The sequence below is a fragment of the Ruditapes philippinarum genome, unplaced genomic scaffold, assembly GCF_026571515.1.
Source record: "Ruditapes philippinarum isolate M1 unplaced genomic scaffold, ASM2657151v2 ctg56_1_1_1_1, whole genome shotgun sequence".
NCBI classification, from domain to species: domain Eukaryota; kingdom Metazoa; phylum Mollusca; class Bivalvia; order Venerida; family Veneridae; genus Ruditapes; species Ruditapes philippinarum.
This window is the reverse complement of record NW_026862156.1, coordinates 53953-79172: the sequence shown is the minus strand read 5'-3', so window position 1 is coordinate 79172 and position 25220 is coordinate 53953. Positions and strand designations below refer to the sequence as shown.

At 34.6% G+C, this 25220-nt stretch overlaps 1 protein-coding gene and 1 long non-coding RNA gene across 3 annotated transcripts in view; one reads left to right on the top strand and one right to left on the bottom strand.

The window, feature by feature from the left end:
- LOC132718127 (uncharacterized) overlaps positions 1–24990 on the top strand; it is a 30982-nt gene extending 5992 nt beyond the window's left edge. For both annotated transcript variants that reach the window (XR_009624045.1, XR_009624044.1), the window contains exons 2-3: positions 24406–24480; positions 24874–24990. This is a non-coding gene — a long non-coding RNA (uncharacterized LOC132718127). The remainder of the gene's footprint in view (positions 1–24405; positions 24481–24873) is intronic.
- Positions 1–25220, bottom strand: part of LOC132718126 (peroxisomal trans-2-enoyl-CoA reductase-like) — a 127051-nt gene that overhangs the window by 60150 nt on the left and 41681 nt on the right. The gene's annotated exons all lie outside the window — the stretch shown is intronic.

Sequence of the window (25220 nt, the reverse complement as noted above, 5' to 3'; positions counted from 1 at the left end):
ACATATATATATTTATATATATATATATATATATATATATATATATATATATATATATATATATATATATATATATATATATATACCTGCATATATGTATATATATACACACACACATTTATATATATATTTATATATAATACATATACTATACATACACACACACCGATAAATGCACAATCTGAGAAAATTCAGTAATATAACCTTCAAGGTCAAGGTCATTAAAGAGCTCAAGCAAATTTGGGTTTGATAAACAACAAGGTCTGGTCCTTAAGAATGTTCTGTTATAATATGAAGTTTATCCCTTCAAAAATAGCAAAGTTACAGTCAGTTACTGCCAAAACAATGAAAATTTCAATAATTTGACCTTCAAAGGCAATGTCATTAATGAGTGAAGGTCAAGGTCTTTCGGTATATTTTTAACAGTTATCTTTGAAGATTATTATGTTCAAGTTTGAAGACAATCCATTCAAAAATAACAAAGTTACAGCCAATAATAGCCAAAAAAATGAAAATTTCAATAATTTGACCTTCAAAGTCAAGGTCATTGATGAGTGAATGTCAAGGTCTGACTGGTTATTTTTAAGGGATATCCTTGAAGATTATTATGTTCAAGTTTGAAGACAATCCATTTAAAAATAACAAAGTAACAGCCAATAACAGCATGAACAAGCAAAAATTGGACTTTTAACCTTGAAGGTCAAGGTCATTTATGGATGAAGGTCAAGGTTAGTGTGGTCTACTGAAAGGTCTTGTCCCAAGGGTTGTTGTGGCCAAGTATGAAGACAATACACCAAGAAATAAAAAAGTTATGATCCAGGTACAAGTTTTCGGACGGCAACGGCAACGGCAACGGCAACGGAGACGGCAACGGCAACGGCAACGGCAACGGCAACGCCGACCTGACTATAACAATACCTCTACTTTTTTTTTCAAAAAAAAAAAAGTCGAGCTAAAAAATCGTCTTTCGTGTAAGAACTCGGAATATAATATATGGCCATTAGAGAAGTTGATACAAAGGTGACAGAAAAAGACAAAGATTCGCGGTATTTTCTATTTCACGTCGTGAACAGTTATATGGTATTGAATTGAATAGAACAACTACTTATATGACATATCAGCATTGAATTGAAGAATTGAATGAGATAATCTTGAAATGAAACTAATTTGAAAAAGAAAGAGAATTGAATATAATTTGATTGAAATATTGAAAGTCAATAGAAATATAGTGAAATAGTTTGAAAGTGAAATACACATATTAGACATTTGATTATTGAAACAATTTGTGAAAGTTGTGAAAAAGGACGACATTAGTTTGTGAAAGTGAAATATACATAGAAGTAAATCATTGATGAAATACTAGTACTTGGATGGTGAATGATATACGTCAACAAAGGGAGACTAGAACTATCGCTGAATGCGATTCATACCCCCACCAATGTCCTTGACAGAAGACCACTTGGAAAGGTGGTTAAGGGAATAACTTATGTGGCACAAATACATAAAAAGAAATTATCTCTGGTGAAAAAAAGACTAATTGTACAGGTAATAGTATAAATATATATTATCAAATCATGTTCAAAACAGTTACAAATAACCTTTCATTTTCCCAATGTATTAAACATTTTATTTATAAGTCAATTTTGACCTTCAAGTGTGGCCTTGACCTTAATCTGGCACAAGGGTAAGATGGGTTTTGCACATCACCTAGTTTGGTTGAACATTTGAGTAAAGTTTGAAGAAAATCCTTCCATTAGTATAGAATTTATAGAGTAGACACAATATATTGTCTAGTATTGGTTGTATGTAAATTTGAAGACTTAAAAAGGGGCATAACTTTGTCAAAATGCAATACAGAGTAATGAAACTTGACCCGCACATCTTATTTGCCACACCTCATATATCTTTTAAGTTTCAAGCAAATGCCTGTGCTAGTTTCAGAAATTATTCAAGTACATGTTAAAATTTAAGAACATTTTCTAAGTCAATTTTTGACTTTCAAGTGTGACCTTGACCTTTTAGCCGGCACAAAGGTGACATGGATTCTACACATAACCTTGTTGGGGTGAACATTGAGTAAAGTTTGAAGAAAATTCTTCCATTAGTATAGGATTTATAGAGCAGACACAACATATTGTCTAATATTTGATTGTATGTAAATTTGAAGACTTAAAAAGGGGCATAACTTTGGTAAAATGCAATACAGAGTTATGAAACTTGAACAAACAGCATATCAGAATTGTGACCCTTCAAAAATATTTTAAGTTTCAAGCAAATACCTTTTCTAGATTTAGAAATATTCAAATAAATGTTAAAATTTAAGAATATTTTCTAAGTCAATTATTGACCTTAAAGTGTGACCTTGACCTTTAACCAGCAAATGAGTGACATAAGTTCTGCACATCCCCTGGTTGAGATGAACATTTGAGCCAAGATTGAAGAAAATATTTCAATTAGTGTAGGACTTACAGAGCGGACATGACATACCGTGTAATATTAGATTGTTTGATATTTGACCTTCAATTGTGACCTTGACCTTGAGCTGACACATGGGTAGCATGGATTCTGCACATCCCCATGTTGAGGTAATTATTTGAGCTAAGTATGAAGAAAATCTTTCAATTAGTGTAGGACTTACAGAGCAGACACAACATACTGTGTAATATTTGATTGTTTGATATTTGACCTTCAATTGTGACCTTGACCTTGAGCTGGCAAATGGGCAACATGGGTTCTGCACATCCCCTTGTTTGAGGTGAACATTTGAGCCAAGTTTGAAGAAAATCTTTCAAGTAGTCTAGGACTTACAGAGCGGACACAACATACTGTGTAATATTTAATTGTTTGATATTTGACCTTCAATTGTGACCTTGACCTTGAGCTGACACATGGGCGACATGGGTTCTGCACATCCCCTGGTTGAGGTGAACATTTGAGCCAAGTTTGAAGAAAATCTTTCAAGAAGTGTAGAACTTACAGAGCGGACACGACATACTGTGTAATATTTGATAGTGTTTGATATTTGACCTTCAATTGTGACCTTGACCTTGAACTGACACACGGGCAATATGGGTTCTGCACATCCCCTTGTTGAGGTGAACATTTGAGCCAAGTTTGAAGAAAATCCTTCAATTGGTATAGGAGTTATAGAGCGGACACGAAAATGGAGACGGACGGACGGACGGACGGATGGACGGACCGACGGACGGACCGACCGACCGACCGACGCGACAAAGCGAATCCATTATAGCCCCCCCCCACATTTTGTGGTGGGGGTATAATAATTAATTGAATTGGACAACATCAAAGGGAGATAATATTGAATTATATTCATCAGATTTTAGAAGTAAGTAAGTAAAGTTTATTTATGTAACATAGGCCTCCGGCCCAAAATACAACATAATACAACAAACATGAAATAGCAATGGTAAAATACAATGAGATGATCATAAATATACATGTACATAGTATATTGTAATATAAACATTGGTAGACATCATATCAATTTTTCTTTGAAGATATAATAATAATAATAATAATAATTTTATTCGGTAAAAGTGTACATGACATGGCAATGACATAATGATGCATAATGATACAATACATATAACAATAATCAAAATATTAAAGAGACTAGAAATATCACATGACATAAGTATACGACAAAATATAAATATATGAGCCATGTAGTGCCCACCAATACCAGGGATAACACAAAAAAGAGGAAAGGATTCCTCTTATTTCCATTGTGGTCCCTGATATTGGAGGCATGACACAGAAAGTCATGTTAATTTGTATGAAATTGAAATTAATTCTTTTACTAATAAGACATAAATTGCAATAATTTAGTTGAGATCACAATATATCACAGTCCAAGTTTGTATCACATTAAAATCACAGTTCAAGTTTGTATCACATCAATAAATCATGAAATAGTGCATCACAGAAATTGTCAGTCAAACTGTAAAAATTTATTAAAAATATTATAAAACGTTAAATGTGCAAGCTAAAAATGGGTAAATTACTAAAGGACACAACATATGTGTGTTGTGCTTAAACTTAAGAATAAGTAAAATCTGGGACTCTATTAAGACTATTAAAAGATTCAAATACTATTGAAAAATAAACTAAAATTAACTGACCATTAAATGGGCTTTGATGGCATGCTTGAAGGTGTGGGGAGATTGAATATCTCTAAGATTTTGAGGAAGGCCGTTCCATAGTGAAATACCATTAAAAGCAAAGGATTTTCTACCAAAGCTTCCAACCTTTGGTAAAGAAAATCGTCCTGAGTCACTAAAAGAATAGCTTACACAGGAATCTGATGTTGAAAGTGCAGACACTCTAGACCTGGTACAGCGGTCATGGACCTGATTAAGGGGTACAAAGTGCTCCTTAAGGTATTTTGGGGCTGTGTCAGACTTTATTTTATGGCAAAGAGTTATCTGATCAACTCTTTTGGAGACCGGTAACCAGTTAAGAACCTTAAATTGCTCTGGCCCAACATGTGACCTGCTGTCCTTATTCAAAACAAAACGAACCAATTTATTCTGGGTTGTTTGGAGCCTTTTCTTCCAATACTGAGTCAAACTTGGGTACCAAAAAGAACAAACATAATCAAAATGGCATTGAATTAAGGACATGACCAAGAGTTTCCTAGTGTGGAGATCCAAGAATTGACTTTTCCTATACAAGTATTTCAGCCGGGCATTTGCTTTCGTAACCACTGACCGTGCAATTTCTTCACAGGAAAGGTTCTAGTCCATAGTTGCACCGAGATATTTAACTGAGCTGGTAGCCTGGATATTTATACCATTACATGAAATATTTAAATTGCCTTTTGACCTTAACCTTGGTTTTGAACCAAACAGAATAGATTCTGTTTTTGCCAAGATGAAGTGAAAGCTTGTTATCGACAAGCCATTCACTAACATACTCCATCTCAAGTGATAAAAGAGATTCAATGTCGGAAGTACTTTTACCACACACAAGAATCCCAGAGTCGTCGGCATACAATAAAAGTTTGTTTCTGACAACAGCCGACATATCATTAACATAAATTAAAAATAGAAGGGGGCCCAATATTGATCCTTGGGGTACCCCACAAGTGACGGGAGCCTGGCTGGAATAAACACCAGATACCTGAACTAACTGTTGCCTATCTGAAAGATAAGATTGAAACAATCGGACAGCATCAGAACTGAGGCCAATTGCATTCAGTTTCATTAATAAAATACTATGATTGACCGTGTCAAACGCTTTCTGCAAATCAAGGAGAACCATTCCCACCATGTTACCTTTATCCATTTGAAATTTTACAAAATCAGATAAATGGATAAGACACGTGTCTGTAGAAAAACCGCGTCTAAAACCGGACTGAAAACTGTATAAAATATTGTTCTTACTCAAATACCCTTCCATTTGATCATATATGGCCCTTTCAAAAATTTTTCGAAAAACACACACAAATAGACACTGGCCGATAATTACCGACTTCAGTTTTATCACTTTTCTTATAAAGAGGGATAACCCGTGCATTCTTAAGATCATCGGGAACAGAACCCTGAATAATGGAGAGATTGACTATATGAGTCAAAGGACATGCTATAACTGTTGCACTGTCCCTTAAGAACCTACTGGGGATACCATCTAACCCAGTGGCCTTATTAGCACTGAGCCTATTAAGGTGATTTAGAATTTTGTTCTCTGAAACAATTGAAAAAGAAAAGCTATCTGGAAAAATACTTTAGACACATAAAATTTTCTTACAAAAGATTTATCATATTTAAAACAACTTCTTGGTAATTTTTCAACTAATTTTTCAGCAACAGTAGTATAAAAACTGTTAAATTTTTTCAGGCAACATTTAAAAAATCAAAGCAGATTTCTCCATTTATTTTTTAAACCAATGTTACTAGAAGAACTAACACCTTTTTTCGATGGTAAAACCAAGCTGTTTTAAAGATTTCCAAAGAGATTTGGAGTCAGATTTATTGTTTTCAATACTGTCTTTAAAATAGTTTTTCTTGGCATTGTGAATTAGAGACTGCGTATTATTTCTAAGCTCTGTAAAACTATTATAATGATCTAACGTTTTATTGTTTTTATACAAGTTAAAAGCTTTGTCTCTGGCACTTATATTTTGCAAAATGTCATCACTCATCCACGGTTCTGTCCGATTCTAATTTCCTTTACAGGTGCACTTTTATTTAACACAGATAAAAAAATATGTTTAAAACTAAGCCAAGCTTCATTAACATTGTCACTGAGTATTACAGAACTCCAATCTGATGATAATAAGGATTGTTGAAAGTCTTCTCTGTTGTAATTTTTTTGAGATCTTATTTTTACAGTATTATGTTTCCCAATAGAAGAACGTGTTATTTTCCGAGTACAGAAAATCATGGAATGGTCACTCACAGAAATATCAACAACTCCACAATTTGAAATTTTATCTTTGTCTGAAACAAGAATAAGATCAATTGTTGTAGATGAAGAGTTCGAGATTCTTGTAGGATCTTTGATCAACTGTGTAAAATTGAAAAGTTCACAGAAAGATGTTAAACTGTTAAGAAGTGGGCATTTATCACCACAAAAGTTGGTATTGAAGTCACCGAAAATTAAAGATTCTCGCGTAAGAAAATCATCACACGAATGACAAAAGTGATTCTAAAACATTGTAAAAGTTCAGCTGTTTTGGCGGTCTATAGACTACTCCGCAAAGTATAGGTTTCGTTTGGGGGCAGAAGGATATCGACCCAAGTAGTCTCCAGATCCGGGTGGTCCAGGTCATGCCGGGGTTAAACGCTATGTCATTACGGATATACGCACAAACACCGCCTCCCGTCCATCCTTCCTATCTTTCGTTGAACAATATAATTAGGAATATGAAATTTCAGAGTCTGGCACAGATGAATCCAGCCAAGTTTTCAGATAAAAAAATGCCAGCTGGGTTATGTTTCCTGGCAAGTAAACAAATTTCTTCCAATTTCGGTATTAGACTACGAGTGTGTTCAGATGAATAAAGTGTAAGCCACGCTTTACTTGAAAATTGTGACTGGTACTTGTAGAAGATTGATAACTATTGTCACTGTGAACGGAAGATATTAAGAGAATTTCGTAGATCAGTTGTAGAATACACTTATATAATTACCTTTATAATGTTTTATGTATGTATTTTTTTAAGTACTGAATTGGGCGTCTATATTTAAGTGCATGATCGAGAAAACGTGCGATAGTCTTATATAATGTCACATCTGCGTTTCTTAGAACAGATATAAATTTTTCACGTGAAGGATTTTTCACCAATATATCTGGTAGAATATTTTTACGTATAGTATTAAAGGTGAATACAAATCAAAGAGAATGTGATATTTGTCGTCTAAGCACCGTAAAAACAGAGAGGACATATCCTTTGATCAATTGGAATATTATTGAAGAATCCAGTGTTATAGACCAAAGGGCAGTAAACCGCCTCTTAATTTTTACAATGAGCGACCTGTAATATGAATTTCAAATTTTGATCTAGATACGATTTTCTTATAAAGTCAATTTTAATACTTTTATAAAACAAACAGTCTACTAGATGAATCAAGAGCCTCCCGCCATGTTTGAACATCAATATCGCGCAATCTTTGAGATAATTCGCGACAGAACAAGTCAATATTTCCTACTCCCTGGTTAATCCATACATGACCAAATCCATTTATGAAAAGAACACGCCTAATTTGAAATGCCCAGCAATCAATGTTATTTTCTGCCCACGGTATTGGACTTTATAGCATAATAAAGGTAATCTATTTTCATTCATTTTTAGAATCCTTAACCAGTATTTGATTGCTTTAAGAACTCTGTACAATATAGTGAAAAACGGCCCAACTCTCCATATACATACTTATTAGGAGTTGACCAGTTTAATTTCAATGCATATTTACAAAACTTGTTATGTACGATGTCAATATCTTTAGCTTCATAAGAAAAACCAAATTTCAGAGCCATATGTCAATATAGGTTGTATTTTTGTGTCAAAAATTTTGAACAATAGAGATACAGGAAGTTGTCCGAATCTGTATAAACAAGATATGTTTGTAAAACATGTATGCCCCCTATCAGCCAGCCAAATAGTCATGTGGATAAGGTTATTATGCATGACTTCTGACCCAGTGATCAAACAATTAATAAGGGTTATCAAGTATCTACTGGTCATAGACCTTAACTTTTGAACCCTTGAACCCAAAACTCAATAGGGGTCATCTGCTGGTCACGACCAATCATCATACAAAGTTTGAAGTTCCTAGGCTAAGCGTTTTTAGTTAATTGATCGGAAACCGTTTTTTACCTACAAGGTCAAATGGTGACTTGATTTTGACCCCTTGACCCCCCAAAATCTATAGGTCATCTGCTGGTCATGACCAATCACCATACCAAGTTTGAAGTTCCTAGCCTAAGGGTTCTTAAGTTATTGATTGGAAAGCATTTTTACCTACAAGGTCAATGTGACCTGCCCTTTGACCCCTTAACCCCAATATCATATCTTATAGGGGTCATCTGCTGGGGTCATGACAAATCACCATACCAAGTTTGAAGTTCCCCCTAGGCCTAAGGGTTCTTTAGTTATTGATCGGAAACCGTTTTTACCTACAAAGTCAATGTGACCTTGACCTTTGACCCCTTGACCCCAAAATCAATAGGTCATCAGCTGTCATGACCAATCACCATACCAAGTTTGAAGTTCCTAGGCCTAAGGGTTTTTTAGTTATTGATCGGAAACCGTTTTTACCTACAAGGTCAATGTGACCTTGACCTTTGACCCCTTAACCCCAAAATCGATAGGGGTCATCTACTGGTCATAACCAATCACCATACAAGTTTGAAGCTCCTAGGCCTAAAGGTTCTTTTGGTTATTGATCCGAAACCGTTTTTTTACCCAAGAGGTCAATGTGACCTTGACCTTTGACCCCTTGACCCCAAAATCAATAGGGGTCATCTACTGATCATGACCAATCACCATACCAAGTTTTGAAGTTCCTAGGCCTTAAGGTTCTTTAGTTATTGATCGGAAACCGTTTTTGTGCTTACAAGGTCAATGTGACTTTGACCTTTGACCCTTGACCCCAAAATCAATAGGGGTCATCTACTGATCATAGACAATCACCATACCAAGTTTGAAGTTCCTAGGCCTTAAGGTTCTTTAGTTATTGATCGGAAACCGTTTTTGGCTTACAAGGGTCAATGTGACCTTGACCCTTTGACCCCTTGACCCTTAAATCAATTAGGGGTTCATCTACTGATCATGACCAATCACCATCCAATTTTGAAGTTTCCTAGGCCTTAAGGTTCTTTAGTTATTGATCGGAAACCGTTTTTGCTTACAAGGTCAATGTGACCTTGACTTTGACCCCTTGACCCCAAAATCAAATAGGGGTCATCTACTGTTCATGACAATCACCATACCAAGTTTGAAGTTCCTAGGCCATAAGGGTTCTTTAGTTATCACTCGGAAACCATTTGGTTTCTACGGACCGACCGGACCAACGGACCGACGGACCGACAAGTGCAAAGCAATATACCCCCTTTTCTTCGAAATGGGGGCATAATTAGTTTTAAGTGAAAAAATAGCTTTATTTGCTTGTTCAAATAATGTTTTTTGACACATATACCATGATAATCTAGACGAAAACACTATTCCTAAATATTTATAGTAAGACGTTACTTGTATATTTTCTACGCCATAGAACCATTTTTCATAAGCACGCAGGTAACCACCATTCCTGAAGACAATGACCTTTGTTTTATCGAGATTAATTTTTAGATTCCAATTATCACAGTACGACTTTAACCGATTAATCATTCTCTGAAGCTCTATTTTTGTTTCGGCAATTAGAACTAAATCGTCGGCGTAAAGTAAAGTGAATATTTGTTTAAGTTCTAATGAGACACCATGGCAACAATCACTAACATAATTATTAAGGTCATTTAAGAATAGAGAAAATAGTAATGGTGATAGCGTACACCCCTGCCTGACACCAAACTGGCATTCAAAACTTTCTGTTAGTCCAGATGGGGATTTAACCCTTGCTTTAATATCATGATATAACGATTTGATCATTTTTAAAAACTTTGAACTAACATTATTTGAGCATAGTTTATTGTATAGAGCCTGTCTATTAATTCGGTCAAATGCTTTTTCAAAATCAACGAATAAAGTATAAAAAAAGGCCTTGAGGTTTTGTAGGTACTTGGTTATAAAAGTGCACAGGCAAAATATATTATCTATAGTGTTATAACAACTCCTAAACCCACCTTGTTTCTTCACCTAATACAGAGTTTTCATCACACCATTTCTCAAGCCTTCTATTTAAAATAGATATAAATATTTTACTCAGTACAGGTAGTAAGCTGATTCCACGATAATTGCTTGGATCGTTTTGGTTACCCTTTTTAAGTAACAGGTGTGATAAGTGAAATTGACCAATTGTTGGGAAATTCACCATTATCGTATAGCTTATTATATAACAAACATAAAATCGGGATAAGTCTGTCAGAGGCTGCTTTAATAAACTCAGCTGTAATGCCATCAATACCAGCTGATTTGCCTAATTTGAGTTGACCTATTGCCCAGCTGACCTCAGAGGGAGAGATTGCGGAATCAAGAATATCATTAAATATTACACTGTCGTTTGTGGTATCATCAAACTCACTGTTAACAACGGGATTAAATAAACTATTAAAATAATTATACACTCTTCAGTTGTTATATTAACACGATTAAGCCCCTGTGTTTGTCTTTAAATAATTCCAAAAATATTTCGGGTTATTACAATTGGCAGCAGCGACAAGTTTTGATCGTTCATTTGCTTCATATCTTAGCTTACACTTACGACATGTTTCTCGATATTCGGATTTAGCTAATTTGTAGTTGTTTAAAGCGTTATCAGTGCGTGATCTACGAAATTCTCTTAACCTCTGAAGAACATTGGTACGAAGTCGTTTACAATTAGAATTATACCATTTTTTGACATTTCTGATTTGTATTAAAGATTATTAACACCATTATTTCTATTTATGTTTGATCCAGCATTGTAAAAGCAATCTGTTAGTCTCTGTATAGCTAGATGTATATCATTATTATCTAAAGCAGTATTAAAAATAGTCATACATAGAGTCAATACCTATAATTAACTTTTCAATGTATTGTTGTTTATTATTTTCATCCCATTTCAGTTTAGTATATAGGTTTTCAGATACATTACTAAATACTTGTTCAGAAAGACTATCTTCTAATTGTGTTGAGCTCTTAATTTTAATGTAGACGGGCATGTGTATAGATTCAATTCGGTTTTCAACATCAAAATCTAAGACATAATCAGATAATGACATATCAGACAAAATATAATCAATAAGACTAGGAGAATAATCAGTATAACAAGTACAACAACCTTTGCCAGCATCGTTACCGATTCTGCCATTACATATACGAAGCCCAGTAGCAATACAAAGCTGAAGCAATTTTTGGCCGTAATTATTTATAGATTTACCATCAGAATTAGCTCTAGGTGGCGGAATAGTATCTTCAATATAAAAAGTATCACTTAACAATGGAAATTCACCATCCATAGCAATATAATCAGGGTTTGTGGATGTATATGCATTAAAATCACCTAAAACAAAAATGGAATGACCCGGATAGTCACTTTTGAAAATAGCAAGCTCGTTTTCGATGATATCAAACAATGCCTCATTCGAATATATGGACGAATTTTCTGGAGAAATATAAACAAAACCTAATAGCATATTGTGAAAAATATTAACTTTAGATTTAACAAGCAAATTCGTTGAATTTATATCCCCCGCCGAGTACTGGTTATTATTAACACAACAACTGAAGACATAAGGCTTTATTTATATATTAATCATGGCATAAACTGTAATATTCTTTGAACTTGAAGCCTTGTACCTTCAAACAAGAAGAATTTTTAAGTTTTCACTATATACATATAAGGAAAATCTATGACCCCCTGGAGTGGGGCCAATTTTGACCCCAGGGCTAAAATTTGAACAATTTTGGTAGAGGACCTATAGGTTATATCATATACCAAATATCAAAGCTCTAGGCCTTGTACTTTCAGACAAGATTTTTTAATTTTGCATTTTTGAAACTCCTTTTCTGGCCCTGTGACCTACTTATGCAACAGACCAGAACCATTTGATCAACTTTGGCAGGGGACCACCCTAGGATCATTCCTGTAAAGTTTGGTGCTGTGCAGTCATTTGTTTCTGAGGAGATGTTTTTTAAAAAATTGCTGACGACGCACGACGACGGACGGTGGGGGATCACAATAACTCACCTAGATGTAAAAACATCTTAATCTCCAGACTTCATTGCCATTTTCAAGGCATCAAGAAGGGATCTCACAATTTTCAAATATTTTTAAATGTTATTTGTAACAAATCATTTTAATTCTTCTTTAATAAAAACTAGAAAATGTGTCCATAGGACAAGGGTGCCCCACCGCGCCACTTTTCTGTCAATCTTATGACTCTAGGTCAAATATTTTTTGAAAACTAAAAATCTTTTTACTAAGTAAAGGGCAAGAACTTTACAAATACTGAATAAATCCCCAAGCAAACCCCAAGTTGAAAATTGCAAATTTATACTACTGTAATTCAAAGGCAATAACTCTAACAAAACTGAAAAAAATCCACATGCAAAGTCCCAGGTTCATAGCTTCACGGTGAGGTGAATCATTATTCCTGTAATTTAGTGATGTTGATCATTATTCCTGTAAAGTTGGTCGATTCTAACTCAAGCACTCAAGGATCAAATAACAACATAATGAAACAGTTTTTACTAAGTCAAGGGAAATAACTCTACAAATACTGGATAAATCCACAAGCGAAACCCCAGGAACAAACTAAATATGCTGAGCAACTTTCCAATAAGGTTTAATGACTCTATGTCAAATACTTTTTGAGTTACATGTGACACATGTTGAAAATTGCAAACATTTTCTAAGTCAAGGGCAATAACTCTAAAAATACTAAATAAATCCATACGAAAATACCCAGGTGCACAACTACACATGCTGATCAACATTCCTGTAAAGTATCATGACTCTAGGTCAAATACTTTTTGAGTTACATGCGACACAAGTTGAAAATTGCAAAATTTTACTAAGTCAAGGGCAATAACTCTAAAAATACTAAAAACATCCGGACGAAAATACCCAGGTGCACAACTACACATACTGATCAACATTCCTGGAAAGTTTCATGACTCTAGGTCAAATACTTTTTGAGTTACATGCGACACAAGTTGAAAGTTACAAATTTACTAAGTCAAGGGCAATAACTCTAAAAATACTAAAAATATCCAGACGAAAATACCCAGGTGCACAACTTCACATGCTGATCAACAATTCCATAAAGTTTCGTTGAATTCCAGCCATTAGTTGCAGAGAACTACTCCGGAAACGAAATTCAGACAAAATTTTACTGAGTCAAGGGCAATAACTCTAAAAATACTAAAAATATCCAGACGAAAATACCCAGGTGCACAACTTCACATGCTGATCAACATTCCCATAAAGTTTCGTTGAATTCCAGCCATTAGTTGCAGAGAACTACTCCGGAAACGAAATTCGGACGGACGGATGGACGGACGGACGGACGGAAGGACGGACAACGCCAAAACTATATCCCCCTCCCGATTCCATCGGCGGGGGATAACAAGTAGCCATAAAATATTGTGACTAGAGGATCTTAATTGTCTAATTTCTGCATACTGAAATATAATATTTTTTACAAAAACAGATATTCCACCTGAATTTCGTTTTGCATTTTTAGTTAATGGTCTAATAACATCAAAACATGTATACCCAGTTAATGAAAACTCACCATAATTCTTAGCCCAAGTTTCTACAAAACCAATAATGCTAAATGACTTAATATAATCAACAAAATCTGTTGAATCACAAATATCGTTTCTTCCAGACAATTTTGATGATAAACCAGAAATATTCCACACACCTAATTTCATAGCATGAAAATTTACGTCAAAACCAGAAATCATACATGAAAGGGAGATAATAAATGAAATTGAAATAATTTGATTGGAATTTCAGAAAGGATATTCAAAGGGAGATAATTTGTTGAATATTACAAATTTGAAATTGGATTGAAGTGAACTTCAAAAGAAATGAATACGGTGAATAGACACGGATACTCAAATTAGTTTATATATTATAAACTAGTTTTGTTGAAAGTACACATATAGTATCAAGATGGAATTAAAAAAGGAAGAAGTGACAGAAGAAGATTTGAAATTACTTGGAGCTTTTCATAAATTGAAAATTAAACCACCTATGTATGTAGAAGAACCAGAAGACTTAGAACATTACATGAAATATTATGTCAAAGAGAAGTTGATACAAAGGTGACAGAAAAGACAAAGATACCGTCAGTCCCAAGAATTTCTGTATTTTACGGAGAGGTTGATAAAGGAGAAGTGGACTTTTTGACGTGGCAGTATGAGGTGAATTGTTTGAGAGTAGAAGGAAGAGCAAATACTTAATGGAATACGTCGCTCATGTAAAGGTGAAGCAGCAAATATTCTTCGTAGAATGGGAATACATGCAAAGTTGGAAGACATTCTGAGAAAATTCAACTTTTCATATTCCATGTTAGAAACCAGAGAGTCAATACAAAAATTTTATGCGTGCTCTCAAGGTACAACAGAATCGATTACAAGTGATGCTGCACGTTTTGAAGATATTTTCTCACAAGCTTTCGAGTTAAAGGTTTTACTAGGAACCCAAAAGGATATTCTAAAAAATGTATTGTATCAAGGCTTAAGAAGTAACTTAAAACAAGCTGCCAACTTCAAGTTTGAGACAGTTAAAGACTACGACTTGTTTAAAATAGAGTTGAGGAAAGTGGAAAGCTGCATGAATGAAGAGAAGGAAAAGGAAACAAAGACAAAGTGTCAAGCAGCTACAAGAGTTGAAGAAAAGTCAGAACTCGGAGAAGTCAAGGAATTACTGAAGAAAATGAATGCCAGGATTGAGAGATTAGAAAAAGAGAAAGAAGAAAACACACAACATAGGTCATTTTATGGAAACCAGTTCCAGCCTAGAAGTTTTAATAGAGATTTTAGAGGAAATTTTAGAGAAAACTTTAGAGTAAGAGGTAGAGGATATGGCAGTTATCAACCAACAAGACCTATTGGCTCTACAAATATGCAACTAACATGCTACAAATGCAACAAGAAAGGACACATAGCAAGAAACTGCCCAAACTAATATGTGCCTCCGTTACAGGATCAAATAGAGGCACTACTTATTGTAAAAATACCGAAGATCCTAAATTAGTTGGAACATCTACTGAAGCTAAAGTGAAAATCAACAACATTGAAACAACAGCATTAATTGACAGCGGAAGTTGCATAAGTAGTGTTAGCAAAAGTTTTTATGACCAGCACCTTCAACACATAGAGATATTACCACTCCAAGAAATACTTAATGTTGAATGTGCAGATGGAAATGAACTCCCATACTTAGGTTACATTGAAGCCTTGTTATCAACTGAAGGAATTCCAGAATCAACATATCAAGACTGTTTGTTTTTAGTGACACCTGAAACAAAATACAGTGCAAAGACACCAAATTTATTGGGAACAAATATATTGAATGAACTTCTTACTAACTGCAAGAACAATTATGGAGAATCATTTCTACAGAAAGCTAGTTTACACACGCCATGGTACCTTGCATTTAGATGTTTAACACTTCAACAAAAACAACTTAAAAGAAATAAAGACAGGATTGCCATTGTTCGATCAGCAGAATCAAGAATGATAGTCATAGGACCAAATCAGTCAATAGACATAAAAGGATACACAGATAAAGAATAGAATTTTCATGACACTTGCGCAATACTTCAAGAAACAGAAGAAGCTTCAATACAAAATTTCGCAGATATTACTCCTTCCGTCATACATTACTCTTACAAGAAAAACAATGAGGTTTTAGTGAACATCTCGAACGTTACTACAAATTCAATAACAGTTGCTCCAAAAGCCATACTTTGTGAAATTCAACCCGTCACCATTGATGAATCAGTTTTTCAGAAGTTAGAGACAAAACAGGAACCAGATGTACTTAAAGAAATTCATATTAGTTCAGATTAAAGGAAAGATGAAAACATCCAAGTACAAGAACAACTCAAGAAACACATTGACATATTTTCAACAAGAGGGTCATGATGGCCCTGAGGTCGCTCACCTGTATAAAGGCACCCGGAGCAGGGCCAGTTTAAACCCCAGGGCTTTTATTTGAACAAACTTGGAAGACACCAATTAGAAGATGTTTCACAATGTTAAGTTTTTACTACACACATATAATGAAAAACAATGATCTACTCCCCGCCCCACCCCCCCGTCAGGGCCAATTTTAATCCAGGGGCTTTTATTTGAACAAACTTGGTAGACACCAATAAGAAGATGTTTCATGCTAAACATCTAAGCTCTAGCTCATTGGGTTTTTTAAAATAAGATTTTTTTCAGCTTTTACTATACACATATAGTTAAAAACAATGACACCCCTGGGGCGGGGCCAGTTTTGACCCCAGGGCTTTTATTTGAACAAACTTTGTAGACACTTATAAAAGATGTTTCATGCTAAATATCTAAACTCCAGCTATTTGGGTTTTTTCAAAGAAGATTTTTAAGTTTTTGCTATACACATATATGGAAAATCAATGACACCCAGGGCGGGGCCAGTTTTGACCCCAGGGTTTTTATTTGAACAAACTTTGTAGACACTCACTAGAAGATGTTTCATGCTTAATATCTAAACTCCAGCTATTTGGTTTTTTTCAAAAAAGATTTTTTTTTTGCTGTACACATATAAGGAAAATCAATGACCCCCGGGGCGGGGCCAATTTTGACCCCAGGGCTTTTATTTGAACAAACTTGTTAGACACCAATTAGAACATGTTTCATGCTAAATATCTTAGCTCTAGCTCTTTGAGTTCTTTAAAAGAAGATTTTTAAGTTTTTACTATATGCATATAGAAAAAATCAATGACCCCCTGAGGCGGGGCCATTTTTGACCCCAGGGCTTTTATTTGAACAAACTTGGTAGACACTCACTAGAAAATGTTTCATGCTTGATATCTAAACTCTAGCTATTTGGGTTTTTCAAAGAAGATTTTTAAGTTTTTGTTATACACATATAAGGAAAATCAATGACCCCCGGGGCGGGGCAAATTTTGACCCCAGGGCTTTTATTTGAACAAACTTTGTAGACACTCACTAGAAGATGTTTCATGCTTAATATCTAAACTTCAGCTATTTGGGTTTTCTCAAAGAAGATTTTTTAAGTTTTTGCTATACACATATAAGGAAAATCAATGACCCCCTGGGGCGGGGCCAATTTTGACCCCAGGGCTTTTATTTGAACAAACTTGGTAGACACCCATTAGTACATGTTTCATGCTAAATATCTTAGCTCTAGCTATTTGAGTTCTTGAAAAGAAGATTTTTTAATTTTTTACTATAAGCATATAGGGAAAATCAATGACCCCCTGGGGCGGGGCCAATTTTGACCCCAGGGCTTTTATTTGAACAAACTTGGTAGACACCCATTAGTACATGTTTCATGCTAAATATCTTAGCTCTAGCTATTTGAATTCTTTAAAAGAAGATTTTTTAATTTTTTACTATATGCATATAGGGAAAATCAATGACCCCCTTGGGCGGGGCCAATTTTGACCCTAGGGCTTTTATTTGAACAAACTTTGTAGACACTCATTAGAAGATAATTCATTCTAAAAATCTTAACTCTAGCTCTTTGGGTTCTTTAAAAAGATTTTTTAAGTTTTTACTATATGCATATAGGGAAAATCAAAGACCCCCTGGGGCGGGGCCAATTTTGACCTCATGGCTTTTATTTGAACAAACTTGGTAGACACTCACTAGAAGATGTTTCATGCTTAATATCTAAACTCTAGCTATTTGGGTTTTTTCAAAGAAGATTTTTAAGTTTTTGCTATACACATATAAAGAAAGTCAATGACCCCCGGGGCGGGGCCAATTTTGACCCCAGGGCTTTAATTTGAACAAACTTGGTAGACACCCATGAGAACATGTTTCATGCTAAATATCTTAGCTCTAGCTCTTTGAGTTCTTTAAAAGAAGATTTTTTTAAGTTTTTACTATATGCATATAGGGAAAATCAATGACCCCCTAAGGCGGGGCCAATTTTGACCCCAGGGCTTTGATTTCAACAAACTTGGTAGACACTCATTAGAAGATGTTTCATGCCAAATATCTAAGCTCTAAGATTTTTTTAAGTTTTTCCTATTGATTGCCATGACAACAAGAGTTTTTAATGGAATTTAAATTTTTGAACAACTTTGAAAGGGGTCCACCTCAGGATCATTTCTGTAAAGTTTGGTTGCAATTGGCCATGTGGTTTAGGAGGAGATGTTGTTTGAAAAGTTTGACGCCATTTTTTGAAGGACGCACGACGCACGCAGAGTGATGATAAAAGCTCACCCTTGAGCACTTCGTGCTCAGGTGAGCTAAAAAGTGACACAGACATTGGCTATCGTGACAAGAACTAGAAATGTGTCCATAGGACACAGGTGCCCCCACCGCGCCACTGTTCTGTCAATCTTATGACTCTAGGTCAAATATTTTTTGAAAACTAAAAATCTTTTACTAAGTAAAGGGCAAGAACTTTACATAAATCCACAAGCAAACCCCAAGGTGCATAAGTACACATGCTGACCAACATTCTTGTAAACTTTCAAAACTGAAAAAAATCCACATGCAAAGTCCCAGGTGCACAGCTTCACAGTGATGTGAATCTTTATTCCTGTAATTTAGTGATGTTGATCATAATTCCTGTAAAGTTGGTTGATTCTAACTCAAGCACACATTAGGAACAAATAACAACATAATGAAACGGTTTTTATTAAGTCAAGGGGAATAACTCTACAAATACTGGATAAATCCACAAGCGAAACCCCAGGTGCAAAACTAAATATGCTGAGCAACCTTCCAGTAAGGTTTAATGACTATGTCAAATCCTTTTTGAGTTACATGCGACACAAGTTGAAAATTGCAAAATTTTATTAAGTCAAGAGCAATTACTCTTAAAATATTAAAAATTTCCAGACGAAAATACCCAGGTGCATAACTACACATGCTGATCAACATTCCTGTAAAGTTTCATGACTCTAGGTCAAATACTTTTTGAGTTACATGTGACACAAATTGAAAATTGCAAAATTTTACTAAGTCAAGGGCAATAACTCTAAAACTACTTAAAAAAATATCCAGACAAAATACCCAGGTGCACAACTACACATGCTGATCAACATTCCTGTAAAGTTTCATGACTCTAGGTCAAATACTTTTTGAGTTACATGCGACACAAGTTGAAAATTGCAAAATTTTACTAAGTCAAGGGCAATAACTCTAAAAATACTAATAATATCCAGATATAAATACCTAGGTGCACAACTTCACATGCTGATCAACATTCCTGTAAAGTTTCTTGACTCTAGGTCAAATACTTTATGAGTTACATGCCACACAAGTTGAAAATTGCCAATTTTACTAAGTCAAGGGCAATTACTCTAAAAATACTAATAATATCCAGACAAAAATACCCAGGTGCACAACTACACATGCTGATCAACATTCCTGTAAAGTTTCATGACTGTAGGTCAAATACTTTTTGAGTTACATGCGACACAAATTGAAAATTGCAAAATTTTACTAAGTCAAGGGCAATAACTCTAAAACTACTAAAAATATCCAGACAAAATACCCAGGTGCACAACTACACATGCTGATAAAATTCCTGTAAAGTTTCATGAATCTAGGTCAAATACTTTTTGAGTTACGTGCGACACAAAAGAGAACGGACAGACAGACGGACGGAAGGACGGACGGACAAGGGTAAATCTAAATGCCCGCCACTAAAGTGGGGGCACAAAAAGCATTGGATCGACTTAATAAATGAAATTCCATTGAAACAAAGACATCGTCGAATCCCTCCAGCAATGATAGATGAAGTACGTGCTCACCTTGAACAACTTTTAGCAAGTGGTGTAATATCCAAATCCAAATCACCTTCGGCATCAAATATCGTCTTAGTAAGAAAGAAAAATGGAAAAATCAGAATGTGTATTGACTATCGCATGCTCAACAAAAGAACTGTGAAAGATGCATATGCCTTACCACGTATTGAAGAAGTATTTGACTGCCTTAGTTCTTCAAAGTTATTCAGTGTCATCGATATGAAAAGTGGTTATCATCAAGTCCCTATAGAAGAATCCCATAAAGAAAGAACAGCCTTTACAGTTGGTTCACTTGGACTTTACCATTATGAGAAGATGCCTTTCGGACTTTGTAATTCTCCTGCAACTTATCAGAGGCTTATGAAAGAGTGCTTAGGAGACTTAAACATGAAGATTTGTGTTACATATCTTGATGACCTGATCATTTTTTCTGACAGTTTAGAACAACATCTGGAATGACTTGATACAATTCTTACTCGTCTACAAGAATGCAATTTGAAATTATCTGCTGACAAGTGCTTCTTTCTTCAAAAACGTGTTAAATTTCTTGGACATATTGTTAGTGAGTTTGGTGTAGAAACAGATCCTGAAAAGATTGAAAAAGTTAAAAATTGGCCAACACCATCAAACGCAGATGAACTTCGCTCATACCTAGCATGCGCAGGATATTATCGTCGCTTTGTGAAAGACTTTTCCAAGATAGTGAAACCACTGAATGATTTATTACCACCAACATCATTGAAGAAAAAGGGAAATAAACATAAAAAAGAGTGGAAATGGACAGAAGTTGAACAAAATACATTTGACAAATTGAAAGAGATACTCACATCACCTCCAATATTAGCTTATCCTGATTTCAACTTACCATTTGAGTTACACACGGACGCATGTATTACAGGGTTAGGAGCGATTCTTTATCAGAAACACGGAAAAGAGAACAGAGTCATTGCATATGCTAGCAGAAGCCTTACAAAATCAGAGAAAAATTATCCGGCATTTAAATTGGAATTTTTGGCGCTTAAGTGGGCAGTTACTACAAAATTCAGCGACTACTTATCAGGAAACCATTTCACTGTATACACAGATAATAACCCTTTGACACATATTTTGACAACAGTTAAACTTGATGCAACTGGTCAAAGGTGGTCATCAGCATTAGCAGCATACAACTTTGACATAATATATCGACCAGGAAAGAAGAATGCGGATGCAGATGCTATGTCTTGTTATCCACATGAAAAGATAATGGATGAAGATGGAGATTTGATAAAGATTGACAACAATACAGTCAAGGTCATCTGTAGTTCTATTCAAGGTGAACCTTACATTGAAATACTCCCATCTGCAGCAATAAACATCATAGAGGCAACTGATTCACCAGGTCAACCTATGGCACAAGTTCATTTAAGAGACATAAGACAGCAACAAAGACAAGATATTCACATTGGTAAATGGGTCACATCAGTAACAAATAAAAAGCTTCCTAGATTAAAACACTTTACAAAAGAAGACAGCATAATGAAAAGGAACTTTAATAATTTGAAAATAGTTAGAGGTGTACTTTATAGGGAAGTGACAATCAATGAAGAAAAAATACTACAGCTGGTTTTACCTGAAGTCTACAGAACAACTGCGTTACAAGGTCTTCACAATGATATAGGTCACCCAGGACTGTTGAGAGAAAGATTTTTTTGGCCAGGAATAGCAGCAGACTGTGAAAAGTGGATCAAGAATTGTGATAGATGTCTTCGCAGAAAGTCAGATACTAATACTAGAGCACCGCTTGTAAATGTAGTGACAACTTATCCACTAGAACTTGTGTGTATGGACTTTTTAACCTTGGAACTATCAAAGGGCGAATTTGATTCTAGTTATAACAGATCATTTTACCAAACTCGCTTTAGCCATACCAACTAGAAATCAAACAGCAAAAACAACTGCAGAAGCTTTTTATGAAAATTTCATCATCCATTATGGCATACCAACTAGGATACATTCAGATGAAGGGGGTAATTTTGAATCAACACTTATCAAAGAGCTTTGTGAATTATTTGGCATAGAAAAATCTCGTACAACACCTTATCACCCAAGTGGTAATGGACTTACAGAAAGATATAATAGAACGCTGCTCAATATGTTAGGTACCTTTGATCCAAGCAAAAAGGCAGACTGGAAGAAGCATTTGCCATCCCTTGTACTTGCATAAAATTGCACTAAACATGAATCAACAAAGTTTTCGCCATTTCAACTGATGTTTGGAAGAACACCAAAATTACCGATAGATTCTGTTTTCGAACAAACACAAGAAACACCTCAACAAAAAACAACTGAATACATTGAAAATTTGAAACAAAGATTAGAATCTTGAAGAGAAAATGTAATGAAACATGCAAATACCGCAAGACAAAGACAGAAGAAACTTTATGATAAAAAAGCAAAAGCAACAAAGATACAAGTAGGTGACAACGTGCTGGTAAAGATTTTGGCATTTGAAGGACGTCACAAGATTGCTGATAGATTTGAGGAAGAACCATATGTTGTTATCAATCAACCAAATCTAGATAGTCCTGTGTTTGAAGTTAAGGCTCAAGATGGAACAACTAGAACATTGCACAGAAATAACTTATTGCTGCTTGATTCCATTCACAATGGAGACAACAAAAGCAATTCAGAGGTGGAAGATCAAACAGAAAGTAAGAAAAGACCTATTCCAAAACCAAGAAAGAAAGTTAACCACGTGTAAATTCCTGTTGAAATAAAGCAAAATACCAGAATACTCAGAAGATTCAGAAGAAGAATATGTTCTACAAACATATAAAGGTGGGGACGCACACACTTCTGAAGATAAGGCGAAGGAAAAGACAACAGATGAAACTGACGCACACACTTCTGAAGACAAGGATGAGACAACAGATGAAACTGATAAAGATGTTGTAAACGACAAGGTTGAAGAAGTTGTAGAAGAAATCATAGATCCAGAATCTATGGTTGCTAGTGGAGGAACAGAAATCACAGATTTAAGTCATGAATCTAACGAGATGGATAAAGAAATTAATAGTGTGGAAATTTCCAGTGGTGAAAAAGAAGAAAGTGCAATGTTAGATGATAATACAAATACAGAGACAGAATTAAATAGAAGACCTAAAAAGAAAAGACAGAAACAAATTACAAAATCACCTGTAAGAAGATCAGAAAGATCAACTAAGAAACCAGCATGGCAGGAAGACTATCATATGAACCAAATTGTAATATCTACAAAAGATAGAAATGAAGCATTAGACAAACTATTGGAATCTGGAATTTTAAATTCAGTGAGCAAAGATATCGCAAACAGATTATTGGTGGCTGTCATGATATAGACATTTTAAAGTGAAAAAAAATGTGTACATGAATATGTTTTTATAGTTGTGTATATAAATATAATGTATATATTGTTGTTTATTTTTAGAGCACAAGTACTATGGATTGAAAATTGTGAGACACAATTTTTGACAGCAGGGGAGGAGAATATAGTTTGATTTTGAATATGTTTGCAGAAGTATACATATTTACATTTATGAAATATTTTGTTTCAGCATTTAATCATTTGCTGATGACATAGACAAGAATATTTTGATTGATATTTTTCAGGTGTATACTGTACTGTGTTCAACGTGATATTAATTGTCATACAAAAATTTTCTTTGTTTCAGATGATAAATACATTTTCTTTTTTTTTCGAAATGATGAGACATCATTTTCAGAAGTGGGGGAAAGTGTAGCAGATGTCAATTTTTAAAAAGTTATTAAATTCTTAACTTTTCATTATTTATCATTTTTTAAACATGATGGGTCTTTAAATCATTTATTGAATCCAACGTGGTGGGTCTTTAAAGTTCGTAAAGATGAACTGTAATCAATATTTCGAACGGACTTTCCTTATTGTTGATTGGCTCTTTCGTTTTGTCTCGTCCAATCAGAACTTGCGTTTCAAGTGCTTGTGGTCACATGGTATAGCATTGCGGGAGAAGCCGCCATGTTTAACTTCAGTTGAGTTGTTGTAAATGGTCGTGTGTTGATTAAATTAAAGTTTGTACGGTTTTGATATAAATTTGATAGGTTGGATATAGGATTGAGGTTGGTATAAGGTTTGTACTTTGTACTGGTTGTATGACATTGTGGATTGTTCGGTTGTTGATGTTGTATTTTGGTATTTCTTCGCGTTTCAATTGTCGGTTTTGACACTCGCGAAAAAGCATTGTAATTGCTGGTCTACAACTGCCATTTTACTTCTTATTAACATCTTGCATGAATATGACCAATTTAACATTACAGCACAGTAGTTATTCACAGTGTGACAGTTGACAGTGGAGTGGAGTGTTTTGTCAGGGTACTTGTTTTACAAACAAGGTATGTAACTGTTGTATTGTTGTTGTAAACATCATATTGTAAAATATTATTTAAGCCTATTCTGGACTTGTTAATTAAAATTTATTTAAAGGTACAGACCACTACACCACAAGACATCATCACTAATTTGATATTTTAATCTTTAATCTTATTATTTTGATGTAAAGTATTATAAAGTTTATGGTTGTAATGTTTGTATTGTTCTGGATTAATAGGATAAGGATACAGTTATTAACTTACAGTTAATTAAGTAATGTATAATGCTATTTGCATATTGAATAACTTAATATTGTATTTTGTATGATATTTGACTATGATATCTCTTTGATATCTTGTACATTTGATATCATTGATATCAAATGGTTAACACTTTTTGTTTAACTATTGTTTCAGATCCAGACAGTACAGTATTATATGGTATTGTACAGTGGTATACAGACCTGTTAATAAATATTTGTATGTCTTTGAGTGGACCCACTGGTTAATAAAGCAGAAATATATGTGAACCAATCCAAGACTTAGTTTTATGTAAAACCCCAATCTGCTAGACTTATATTTAAAGTTTGAAGTAAACACCTTAAGAAATAAAGAACTTATAGTGAAAAAGCGTAAAAATTCAAATCAGAAATCTTGAAATTCAGTCTATTTGTTGCCATAGCAACCAGAATTTTCAACATAGGAAGAAAAGAAAAAGATATGCATAATCTCCAGACTGCCATCTACCCATATTTCAAGTTTCA